This window comes from Myotis daubentonii, chromosome 6 (genome assembly GCF_963259705.1).
Source record: "Myotis daubentonii chromosome 6, mMyoDau2.1, whole genome shotgun sequence".
In the NCBI taxonomy this organism is placed as follows: Eukaryota; Metazoa; Chordata; class Mammalia; order Chiroptera; family Vespertilionidae; genus Myotis; species Myotis daubentonii.
In genome coordinates this window covers 55,683,126-55,696,462 of record NC_081845.1, presented here as the reverse complement: position 1 = coordinate 55,696,462, position 13,337 = coordinate 55,683,126, and the positions used below count along the sequence as shown (strand labels likewise).

General features: G+C 41.7%; 1 long non-coding RNA gene across 1 annotated transcript; it reads left to right on the top strand.

Annotated features, from left to right (window-relative positions):
* Positions 1-310: 310 nt before the first annotated feature.
* LOC132237110 (uncharacterized) lies at positions 311-13,029 on the top strand. Its single transcript, XR_009453461.1, has 2 exons — positions 311-466; positions 12,636-13,029. It is a non-coding gene; the product is annotated as an uncharacterized LOC132237110 (long non-coding RNA).
* The last annotated feature ends 308 nt before the right edge of the window (positions 13,030-13,337 follow it).

Here is a 13,337-nt window from a genome sequence, read left to right as displayed (position 1 = left end):
ATGGCAGGAAAGAAGCCAAGAAAAATAATCTTGCCTTATATTCATGAATGAATAATCCAATTTGGTTTCTCATCAGCAAAAAAAGCAAAGTTATACATGGTAGTTGGAGGACTGTATAAAAATTTTACAACTCAAATAGGAGGATCTTGCTACCTGTTGTCCAAAAAGAAATTGACCAACACATGACCTCCAGGTCAGACCACAGGGCAGCCTCATGCATGTGGCCACACCCAGGGGAGATTCCTTAGGGAGGAGCAAAGACAGATAGATCAGGATTCTACCTGGTTGGAGCACATCTGACAGAGGAAAACTGTGCAAACGAAAATAGCAACTACAAACATGACAGCAAAAGAACAGAAAAACAGATGGCAGAAAGGCTATCAAACAGAATAGGAGACAGACTGTTTCAGTAACATGGATCTTATACTTCTGCAGCTGAATTCTCAAAAGCATGTTGGTGTACTGGGTAAGTGAAAACCTGGAATTCAGCCCAAAAGGAATTCCAGTGAGACAACCATTGTCCATCTGAAGGGGGGGGGGGGGAGCGGGGGGGGGGGGGGGAGGGCGGCTGGGGGGTTGCTAAAAAAAAAGGAAATCATATATTAAGGCAATTTCATTATTTTTTATATCAACTTAACAGAAACAAAAATTTAATTGTATGGGCTGTTTGCAGTAAGAGTTTATAATAAGAAGGCCCTAGAATTTTATACAAATTATGATCATAGCACATATATATACTTTTATTTTTCCTGTCGTGAGATTTCACAGCTTTCAACAGATTCTTTTACAGGGGTTTGTAATCCAGAAAAGGGTGACAACCCGGGTGGTAGTGAAACGGGAATTTTGGGGGTGAAAAAGACATAGTTTAGGAAATTTTGGAAATTAAGAGGACCATGGAAGAAGCACAGGGCAGCAGAGCAGCAGAAGGTATATTTCCATAGAATAGGGAAGCTGAAAAGCTGCAACAGGTATATTTCCATAGAATGAGGGAGCTGGGAACAGCAAAAGGTTTATATTTACAAAATAAAGAGAAGGAAGCCCTTCATCCAGAAGAAGGAGAAAGCCCAAAGGGAATAGGAAAGCAATAAGGAAGGGAGGGCGGAGAACTTCACATGTCCCATGTGAGGTCCCACCTTTAAGCTCAGGAGTTACTATAGGACCCAGTCTAAGGGAATAGTGACCAATCAGAGGGGATATCAAGGCACCAGGATCTGCAGCCTTTATAAGCCATAGGGAAAGGGAACTCAGTGGGACCCTTTCCCCCTCCCCACGTGGGAGTCTGTACTTACTCTTTAATAAGTTTCCACCTTTGCTATACCACCTTTTGTCCATGGATTCATTCTTTGATTCTGGTGGACAAAGAATCCAGGTTCCAATCCAAACATCCCGTTTCACTGGGAATGTGAGGAAACTGTGTTTGGTGGCTATTTGGTGAACCGCTATCAACTAGTTATCCAGCATCAAACCACTAAGGAAATGGGGCTTCCGCTAACCCAGAGAGGGCTACCAGCAAAGAGACCTGGGTGAGGCCATGTCAGGGGTCCAGTTTATGATTCAGGAGACAAGATCTGTACAAAGTAAAGTGCGGATGAGTAGAATCTAGAGCTCACCCACCACAGAGCACAATGAAAGCCCTGATACTGATTTAAGTCATTCTTCCTGCCGTCACATGGTACATAAATTAAACCTTGCTTCTTATCCCCAAGACAGAACCCCACAGGCAGTCAGTGGTGAAAAGCTAGTGGTGGAGGCGGTGCAGGTGATGTCATTTATTTACTTTTTACATTTTTTTATTTTGATGTCATTTATTTAAAGAGAGTCCAGAGTTGGTGGGTCAACTATTTTAAACTGCAACAAGTCTTCCTACCCCACCCAGATCTTACCCATGCCAAATACCTTCTCCATCGAGCCTTCTCAGAGAAACGTGGAATTAAAAGGTGCCCATGCTGAAAGGAATGTTAGACGGCATTAACTGCAGGGCTCCCGTTTTCATAGATGTGGAAAGAGGTTAAACAGACCTCCTCAGAGCTAGGCACGGCTGGACTTCACGTCACTGCCCCTCCTCTGCGCCCCACTAACAACTACGGTCCTCACAGTTCACTCGGACATCACCGCCTTCTGCTTGGTGACACCTTTTCTAATAAGCAGGTGTTTAAGTCTTTTGCATTCATTTGCCCTTCACTTCATTCTAGTAGTCAAGACCTATTTTCAACTTTTAGGTGAAATTTTCTGAGGGCTTTTGCTCAGAGCAGTCGGTAACTGCTTACTAACTTGATTCATTCCCAGTTCCTGAGGCATGTTGTTTTTATCAAGAACGTTTAGTCAGTTGTATCTTTAGACACATTCCCACTAGAATGAATCACTAAGCTGTTTGCTTGCCAATAATGTGCACAATAAATGTAAACCTGAATGTATAATGTTTGACTCCAATGAGACGTCACATGAGTAGTATGGTTTTTCTCTTAAAAACAAAACAAAAGCTGAAACCTTTAAAAAAAAACAAAACCTTCCTGGCACGATTAGTAGTCGCAAGAATTACACATTTTGTTCACCACTATTCTGCAGCACACACACCTCTTCCCTTTTTCTAAGCAAAGCTAAGCTCTGTCTCAACTAGAAGAAAATTAACGGATGCCAAGTGCTACAACCTTTTTTGTTTAACATCACGGCTTGCTGGAATGAATACCTGAACAGAGGGTACTTTGGCTCAGATGAGCACCATCTCCTGGTGTTCCCAGACACCAAGAAACCATTATTGGATTTTTTCTTTTTCTGACTAAAAGTCATTCATTATTTTTCAGCAAATAATGTAGAATACTTTTATTCTCTTCCAAGAGTTAAAACTAGCACCAATGGGTAGAAATGACAACAAAATTTTTTAGCCAATTAAAAGGAAGAACTCAGAATTTAGAACTGTCAAAAATCAAATAGGCACATTCACACACAACCAAATTGAGGAATGCTTTGCAAAACCTCTGATCTGGGCTCTTCAAAAATGCCAGTGTCAAGAGTAAAAAAGAAGAGAAATTGTTCTGGGCTAAAGAAAATTACACCAACTGAATTGACTATAGACTATATTAAACCCTACCCTAACCCTGACCGGGAATTGAACCAGGGACCTCTTGCTTCATGGGTTAATGCTCAACCACTGAGCCACCTTGGCTGGGCACAAAATAGCTTATAACTGTTCTAAAGGATATTATTGGCAAAATTAGAAAAATTTGAATATATACAGTTCACATTATCAATGTTGCCTTTTCTAACAGTAGTAATGGGTACTACTGACCTTTGGTTGCCCAAGGTCATAGGAGAGAGGTGAGATTAGAACTCAGCAGACTGGCTCCAGAGCCAGGCTAACAGTTTCACTAAAGGTGTTTAAATAAAGACTGACAATCACCTGGCAAGGATTATGAGGTAATTTTTTAACAATGAATGGGGGGTGGAGGCAAGAGTCTGGGCTCTTCAAAAATGTTAATGTTGTGAAAGACCAAAAAAAGGGTGGGGGGTTGTTCCAAGCTAAAGAAAACTAAGACAAAAGAAGAGCTCTCAGGTGGGTGAATCAGATGATGTTTATGGCCATGCAACAGGACTCTTTACAGGAAAGAGGTCACACAGCCTTCCCACCCCCCCCCCCACCCCCCAGGGCGATTCAAATCCTGTGTCCAAGTCACAAGAAGAAAGGGTTGTCCTCGAAGTCAAGGAAACCTGCTCATGCTTGAAATAACTCCCTTAAATTATAAATCACTTTCCTTGACTGAAATGACGGGTGATGGGTCCTTTATTTTATACAGAATTCCTCTGGTTAGGTAACAGCTACATGGGCAGTTGCCAGGCACCACTTAAAGCAATCACGGCCTAGTTCAGTCATCCTCCCACACTCCCTTTGGGCATCACTCTCCCCATTTTCAGTCACAACCTCAACCTGCTCAGCAAACATTATTAATTAAGCGGCTCTAAGAGGCAGGAGCTGTACCAGGCTGGGAGGCCTCGGGGTGAGAGTGAGGCTTTCAGCTCCTTAAGGACTGCTTTTGAACTTGTAAAAGGTTTTTCTATAACCTGGCCACTCTGTCCTTTTTAAAAAAACTAAGATTAAGTTTAGAAGAACTGCAAATTCAAAAGGCAGTTTTTCTTAAGCATTTGTGTTCGATTTTAAAATCCCCTTATTCTACTTACAACCTAGTAAATTTCAATAGTCACTAAGGGGAATGTTGATTCAGGTTTGGTTCCATTTGTAAAAGGACTTATTAACTCCCTTAAATATCTTAAACTGAATTGGCAAAAGTAATATATTCAAATTTTTCAGCTCTGCAAATGTCTACTAAGCAAGTTTCCCAAGTACTTAAGCAATTTTAGAAAAATCTAATAAAAGAACGTGTATCAATATAATTCGTCGTAATTCTTTTAAACATGGCCATGCTGTCTGTAAACAGTAAAGTTCTGAACAAAAAAGTATGTAAACCAAACATCAAGGACACATTTTAAATTGAAATGTGAAAGCTAACCTGATACCCTAATATACTAAATTATCTTAAACATTAAAAATACTTTAAATATCAAATATACAGACTTTCCTACTGTTTTTCCTGTAATTGGATGGATGGGCTGCACCTCTTTGGAGTCTCTTTAACAAGAGGGACTTCCATACAGGTATCTCAGCGGCTCCCCACGCAAGTGGTTTATCCACGCGATTCAATATTCATAGATCGTGCTACATATCTGCCAGGAATGGAAACGTGTCCAGTTGGACTCCGCACATCTCCATCCAAGAATCACAACACGGAAGTCATGCTAATGAAGAAGCACCTGCTCCCCACCCCAGAAAAGCTCAGTGTATAAGCTGGGACCAAAGGCAGATAAAGTCAGTGCATCTAAAGTCCAGCTACTGGTCCACTCTCGCCAGAGCCCAGGCCCTCCACTGACTAATCTAAAACACCCTCCACTAGATGCTGGGATTTGGAAAAATGGCCTTAGCATGTGGTCTCTCTCTCTGGGGCTTGCATATCTTAGCTGGTTGTTCCTAAATAGACATTGCAAACTGACAGCCCACTAGGCAACTTAAGTCAAAGACATGTTTGGCCCAAACGATGTTGATCCAATTTTTTGAAAATAGGAGATGGCACAGAAAATCAGAATATCCAACACCCTTTGAAAACTCAGACAACCTGGCAACCCTGATCCCCATATTCCCACGTGGTAAAAACTGGCTGGAGGTGAGCAGCTGTTTCCTTCTTTAAGTAAAACATTGCCCTCCTCTGTTTACCCAGGTCATTCCTCCACCCCACCCCCAACTTTCCCCTTTCACATTTCCCTCCTGAACGGGGGTCATCCATTTGTGTTTCCCCATCTTTATTAATGAAGGCAAGGTCCATAGTGGAAATTTCAGGCCCCACAGATATTGTTGAGCTCTTAATGAAACACGCCTGGTGCCTATTATGCTAATAGATGGGATCAGCCTGCATCACGAGCAGTGCAGTTTCTGACTGTCACTTTAAGAATGACGGATATTATTGCTCACACTATCCATACTGACTGCAGCATTCTTTCAAGCAGAAGATTAAAGCTGGAAGAAACTTGGGGATCATCTAACCTAATCCTTTATTTTAGTCAGTGTTTGAATTAAAGCCCAACAAAACACAGCAACATGTCCAAAGTAACAGCATGGCACACCCAATATTTTACTGGATTTAGTCATTAATTCTTAGATTGTTCTTCAAACAATCCAAGTTAACTAGTACTTGAGAAGTTAAAAATATGTTGCAAAATGAATTTTCTTCGTCTGTGTTTTTTAAAAAAATAAAAACAGAGAAGAAGAAAAAAACTTACCAAAGGTAATACATTCCTTAGACATCCAGCTCGGGCCTACCTAAACATTTCTTTTTTTATGGTCTAAAGTTTTACATATGTCTCCTTTTTCCCCGCTTGACCCCTGCACCCCAGCCATTCCCACCCCGGGAAAGCCCCCACCGCCCCAGTGTCTGTGTCCATTGGTCATGCTAATATGCATGCATACAAGTCCTTTGGTTGCTTTCTAACCCCCCTCTCCCCTGCCATTTGTCTCTGGATCTATTCTTGTTCATCAAATTATGTTGATCATTATATCTCACACATGAGTGAGATCATGTAATATTTATCTTTCTCTGACTGGCTTATTTTGCTTAGCATAATGCTCTCCAGTTCCATCCATGCTGTTGCAAATGGTAAAAGTTCCTTCTTTTTTATAGCGGCATAGTATTCCATGGGACTACATCAAAATAAAAAGCTTCTGCACTGAAAAGAAACCATCAACAAAATAACAAGAAAGCCCATGCATGGAAGAACATATTTTCCAATGATCTTTCAGATGAGGGTTTAATTTCCAAAATTTATAGGGAACTCATACAACTTAACAAAAGGAAGATAAACGATCCAATCAAAAAATGGGCAAAGGACCTAAATTGACACTTTTCGAAAGAGGACATTCAGAAAGCCAAGAGACATATGAAAACATGCTCAAAGTCACTAATCATCTGAGAGATGTAAATCAAAACAACAATGAGGTACCATCTCACACCTGTCAGAATGGCTATCATCAACAGATCAACAAACAACAAGTGCTGGCAAGGATGTGGAGAAAAAGGAATCCTCGTGCACTGCTGGTGGGAATGCAGACTGGTGCAGTCACTGTGAAAGACAATATGGAGTTTCCTCAAAAAGTTAAAAATGGAACTCCCATTTGACCCTGTGATTCCACTTCTAGGAATATATACCAAGAAACCAGAAACACCAATCAGAAAGGATATATGCACCCCTATGTTCATAGCAGCACAATTTACCATAGCTAAGATTTGGAAACAGCCTAAGTGCCCATCAGCAGATGAGTGGACTAAAAAACTGTGGTACATCTAAACATTTTTTTAAATGCAAGTTAAGAACTGACATCAAAGGAAAAGTTAAAAGAGCAGCATTACCATTATTTTGGGCTTGATTTTGAAATACCAGTAAATGAGTCCTCTACATTTTACGCCTCCATGTCCCAATTTACATAGTCAGCCAAAAGACTTGTTTGAAGGTAAGATTTTCTTGTAATTGGTTCAAACTTCACTCACCGGCCTGTGGTCTGAAAGCATTCCTGCCTAATTCCCGTGTAATCCAACCTCTAACAACTCACTGTCCCTACACCCATGCCACAGTTCGCCTGTAGCTGAGGTTCTCTGGTGACTCTAGTTTACTGATCACAGTCAGCTGGCCAGTTAATCATTTTTTATGCTAAATTCATAGAGTCTCTGCTGTTACTTTTCCCTTAGTCCCACCACGTCTCCTTTCTGAGTTTCCAAACTCTCTTAGAGAGATGTCTCTATGGACATGAACTCACAAACCATGGAAAGCCTCACTGTGGGCTGCCGGTTATAGTGACCTCACTTTGGAAAGAATACAGAGAAAAGAGGTTTCGGAGACATGAACAAATATGCATTAAGGAATTATTATGTGTCAGAGATTAGGGCATGCACTTTCACGTATTATCTCACTTAATTAAAAGGAATGGAAACTATATCCTGTAAGAAGGGACAGTACCCTTACTGGTATACATCCTAGAAAAGAAAATGGTCCCTCACATCGAGAGGGAAGGACTTCATGACTCCCCATGTACACTGTGTAAAATGCTCGCTCACTTCTTAACCATGAGCAGCCTTGCAGCTTCTCTTGTCTTGACTCCCTGTGCTTGTCATCTAAATAGGGGATAGCTTCCCATTTGTCTCATGCCTGTGGCTTGGCTCCAGACTGCCTTATACCACTGAGGCCGGACCTGAGCTCTGATCTCCCCCTCCTTCGCATAGCATTAAGCAGCATCTGCTCTCAGTAGCTGCTCAATCAACACGTTCTGGTGGAAACGGCACTCAAAGAAGGAAAAAGGAGACTTGAGTGAAGAAAGTGGGACTTGTAGCCCTGGGGGCGCGGGGAGGGGGGCACGCACGCTACACGGCTGCCTCAACAATAATGACGTAATTAGAGCAATGAGTACTTCACAGCTTACTTCGGCTATTCAAGTCTACTTCAAGACACAGTTGTAGCATCTTTAGCAACAAAGCTAAAATAACTCCTCATGACCATTTAAAACAGGATCCTCAACTCAGGAGCTGCTTTTGTGCATCATCTCTGAGTCTGGGTTCAACTTATTAACTCTTCCAGGGTGTTATCTTGGCCTGTTGACTCTGGCTCTGGAGCGTCATAAGGATAATCTTAGATCTGTTCATGTTTTCTTTTCTTTTAATTTTATTTTTCAATTACTGTTTATATTCAATGTTATTTTGTATTAGTTTCTTCAGATATATACCCAGAAGTTGAATCGTTGGGTCATAAGGCAGTTTCATTTTTAATTTTTTGAGGAACCACCATACTGTTTTCCACAGTGGCTGCACCCATCTGCATTCCCACTAACAGTGCACGAGGGTTCCCTTTTCCCCACAACCTCGCCACAACTTGGTGTCTGTTGATTTATTGATGGTAGCCATTCTGACAGGAGTGAGGTGACATCTCATTGTGGTTTTAATTTGCATTTCCCTGATGATTAGTGATATGGGGGCATCTTTTCATATGTCTATTGGCCATCTGTATGTCCTCTTTAACGAAGATGATGGTCTAAATCAGCGGTCACTAACCTTTCAGAGCTCACAGACCCCCAGTGGTCCATGGACCACCGGTCAGCAACGGCTGCTCCAAAGGTTTCTTTATATCAGCAGTCGCCAACCTTTCAGACCTCAGGGACCACTAGTGGTCCGTGGACCACCAGCTGGTGACCGCTGGTCTAAATCACACCTGAAAGTTTGTATTATCTGCCAAGTTGTCCCTATGTTTCCAACAGGCTAATCAAAGCTTCCTAAAGGTGAGAACACAAGCTTCTCTGCTGGGCCTCTTGAGGATAGCCTTGAATAATGAATGTTGAACATCATTCTCCTTCATTCTGTCCATCAAGCAAGCCACAAGACCAGCCCAGTTTCAAGGGGAAGGAGAAACAGACTTTAGGAATGGACAGGGGTGGCAGAGTCAGACTGTAAAAGGGAATGAGTGAGGACATGGGAGGTATTTTGTAATCATCTTTGTAAACAAGTGACCACTTTCATCACAGGCAGGCAACAGCATGAAGCAGGCAACTCCTCAATAAGGATGTATGTCCTTAGTGGCAAAGACCTTATGGGTCCTCCCCTCTCCTAGGGGAAAGTAATGGTAATATAGGTTAATGTCTTACTGGTGGAGAATCAGTTGAGTCACTCTTTTTTTAAAATACATTTTTATTGATTTCAGAGAGGAAGAGAGAGGGAGAGAAAGATAGAAACACCAATGATGAGAGAGAATCATTGATCAGCCGCCTCCCACACGCCCCACACTGGGAATCGAGCCCACAACCCCTTGACTGGAATCAAACCCAGGACTCTTCAGTCCACTGACCAACACTCTATCCACTGAGCCAAGCCAGCTAGGGCTGAGTCACTCTTGAGTACAAATTCTGGTGCACACATTGAAGGGGTGTGGTGTGTTTTTTTTCCTTTCATTTGCAGTGGGGTTGTCAACTTCCTTTTCTCTCCGTATAGAAGACATACTGGCATGGAATGTTGATCCCATAATAACGTCTTTACGTTAATTGCCACTAGCAAATTTGATTACCATAAACTCACTCATAGCAAATAACATATGTATTGTTCTCTATTTGCTTTATTACTTTCTTATCTTTGTAATTAAAAAGAAAACACTATCAAATCAATTCAATCAAATTCAACAAAATATGTATGCAATGCCAATGTAGTGCCAGTAACGATTCCTGAAAATAAAGATGACATGGAAAAAAAGGTGTATGTGCCTCCTCCACCAACCTAGCCCCGCCATGCCCAGGTTTCATTAGATCTACAGGTACAGAATATTTCTTACTGTTCTTACTATTGCAGCCTCAATAATTACATGGCCCCTGACAACTACTCACCTTTCAGCGGTGCATTGCATTTGCATATGTTATTCCTTAGCAATGAAATGCCTCCCTCCTCTTTTCTGCTCAGCTCAAAGGTTCCTCCTCTGAAACCACACCCTACCCCAAGCAGAGGGCTGGTCATCCACTTTCTTCCAGGCTCGTCATTACCCTGGACCCAGTGTCCACTATACACCCATCACGCCTAATGAGCTGCTGACGTACATGTCCAGCTTCTCCAGGACTTCGAGCTTCCTGAGCACAAATAGTTCGTTACTTATCTCTATAACTCGAGATAAATACTCAACAAATGTGTGGTAAATGATTCGAGAAATGAGTGAAAGAAGGAACAAATGGATAACAAGTCAAAGAGCAGTTTGCACTAGTTATTTTGAAGCCCACAGCACAAATTGACTTCTAGTTCTCATCTCCAAACAAAAGATGTGGTACATATGTACAATGGGGTACTACGCAGCCATAGAAAGGATAGTATACTGCCATTTGCATCAACATGGACGGATGGATCTTGAGAGTATCAAGCTAAAGAAAATAAGTTAGAAAAGCACACCAAAAAAACATGATTTCACTCATATATGGGATATAAAATGGAAAGCAACTAATGGACAAATACAACAAACAAATTCTTAGACGAAGACAACAGAATGGTGGTGACCAGAGGGGAAGGGGGTTGGAGGAAGGATGAAGAGGGTAAAGGGGTCAAATATGTGGTAACGGAGGGAGACTAGACTATGGGTCTACATGCAGATGATGTATTTTATTTTATTTTTTTTTTAATATATTTTATTGATTTTTTACAGAGAGGAAGGGAGAGGGACAGAGAGTTAGAAACATCGATGAGAGAGAAACATCGATCAGCTGCCTCCTGCACATCTCCCATTGGGGATGTGCCCGCAACCCAGGTACATGCCCTTGACCGGAATCGAACCTGGGACCCTTCAGTCCGCAGGCCGACGCTCTATCCACTGAGCCAAACCGGTTTCGGCCAGATGATGTATTTTAGAATCATACACTTCAAACTTATATGTTATTAACCAATGTCATCCCAATCAATTTAACTTAAAAGGTAAAAAAAAATTAAACTGAGCAGGGTTCAAAGCACTGAGAGATTCACATTGATGTTTCTCTCTTCCTCTCTTTCCTTTCCGCTCTCTCTAAAAAAAAGTATCAATAAAAACATTTTTTAAAAAAAGCACTGAGAAATGCTGAAGAGGTAGGCAGGCAGGAGGCTGGCTGTATGACAGGGAATGGAGATTCATGTTGTGTTAAACCAAACAAGGTCCTTTGGGCAGTGTCTTCTGAGAGGGTTATTTTTGGATTCCAGGTAAGTCAATCTTTGCTACAGCTCTCCAGTTTACTGTGACCTCCTCCCCAATTACTCTTAATTTTTATGAGGTGCAATTTAACCAATTGTGAAGATAAGGGAAAAAAACAGAACCCATTTCCCTTTGCTTCTGATTCCTTTACTTTTTCTAACACACCTGAAGCCAATTCTAGAATCTATGATCAATGTTTTTTTTGTTACCATCCAGGGATAATAGATAATGACTTTCTGTAAAAAGAAAGATCCCTGTTCTTGACTTTACATATCTTTTTTAACCAAGGAATTACATTTCCTATGTAACTGCCCAAATTATCTCTTCATAGGCCGCACAGCAATGTCATCTATTTTGACAGTGGCTATTGGGTTTATTTCCATTGAAATACGGCATAAATTCACAGGAACCCAGAAATGTGCTCAATCACGGTTCTACCACCTTTGCTGGAGCTGTGCTGGTGGAAAGGCAGCCGCAAGGCACAGAACTGAGGCAACCACCCCTGATTCAGTCAGAGCCTTACCAGTGAATGTGTGTCATCAGAGCTGGGGTGATAAACAACCAAAACCATAGTAAATCTCCAATGATATGGTTTTGTTTAAGGTAATAATATGGTATAATTAGAAAATAGCTAATTTAACAAAGAAAGTCCCTGAACTTCTTGAGAAAAGGCCTTACTAGGTCTTTGTTTACGATCATCTGCCATCGCGCTGGCATGCACAGAGTACACTGGATACCTCTTTAATACATAGAGTTGAGATAGGAGTATGTGAGTCAGAAAACATTTGGAACCTAAGTCCAATAGATGCAGCTGATTAAATCATAACTTGGACCAGAATTAGTTGGGTACTTTAAGATCTTGTATTAATGAGCTCATGTAGAAATAAAAAGCAATGAAGAAGACAGAAAAAGGGGAGGAGGGGGGAACACATGGAACCAAATGAAAGGAATCAAGCAATTTCAAAGGGGTCCTCACTGGGATAAACTTTCAGTGGTTCCCCAAGTGACTAACAACTCTTCTTTCATTTGACTGGCTCTTTTCTAGCACAAGAACACACATGCCAGGGATTAGTTAGACGCTGGTTCCCAAACCCAGCTAATTATCTGAATTGCTTGGGTGTTTACTAAATGCACAGATTCCCATTTCTGCTCAGACTCACTGAGAGAGTCTCCTGGGAGTGCTCGAGAATCTGTATTTTTCAATCTCCCCAGGTCATTCTCATGAATGTGGTGCTCATTACCGTCAATTTGCTAAAGAGACTGCAAAGACAAACAAAAACCTTTTGCATAGCTAAGTGGACATGTAACTGCAGAACCTGTTCAAAATGGTCCTATCCTGTTTAACAAGATACTGGGTTGCTTTGCAGAGACGACAGACCAAAACCGCAAGTCCTGCAGCCAAAGCATGAGCAGAGGAGAGAACTTTGGCCTCCAGCTGCACCCAGAACCGAAGTCTCCACCCCCAACCATGGAACCAAAGGCCCAGGATGTAACTGGAACTTGAACACTAAAACCCTTTCAGAAGCAAAGGGTCTGTTGTCCAGGAAGATCTAGTGTTGATGCCCCTTTCCCATAAACGGCCAGGTTCCAAAGTCCTCCAGCTAAGACTTGCCCCACCAGCACTTCCGCAAACCTATTACCCCAGCCCCTAATAACCCTTAAGCTAGTCCAGCAAGCAGGGCAGATTAGAGGCTCCATTAGGCCTCTTATCTTGGCGGTCGGCGCCTTCTCGATCAATAAACCTTTCCTTACTCCAAACTCTGACGTTTTAAGTTGTGGCCTTTCAAAGCAGCAGGCACAGGACCTTCGGTTTGTAACAGACATAATTCACTACATCCATGTTTTCAAGGTAAAACTGCTAATTCTATCATATCTTTTATGACTTGAGGTAGGATTTGCCATTTGAGGTTAGGGGTCATTGAAAGTAGGTCCACCAGTGATCCCACTTCTAGGAATATATCCTAAGAAACCCAAGACACCAATCAGAAAGAATGTATGCACCCCTATGTTCACAGAAGCACAATTTACAATAGCTAAGATTTGGAAACAGCCCAAGTGCCCATCAGTAG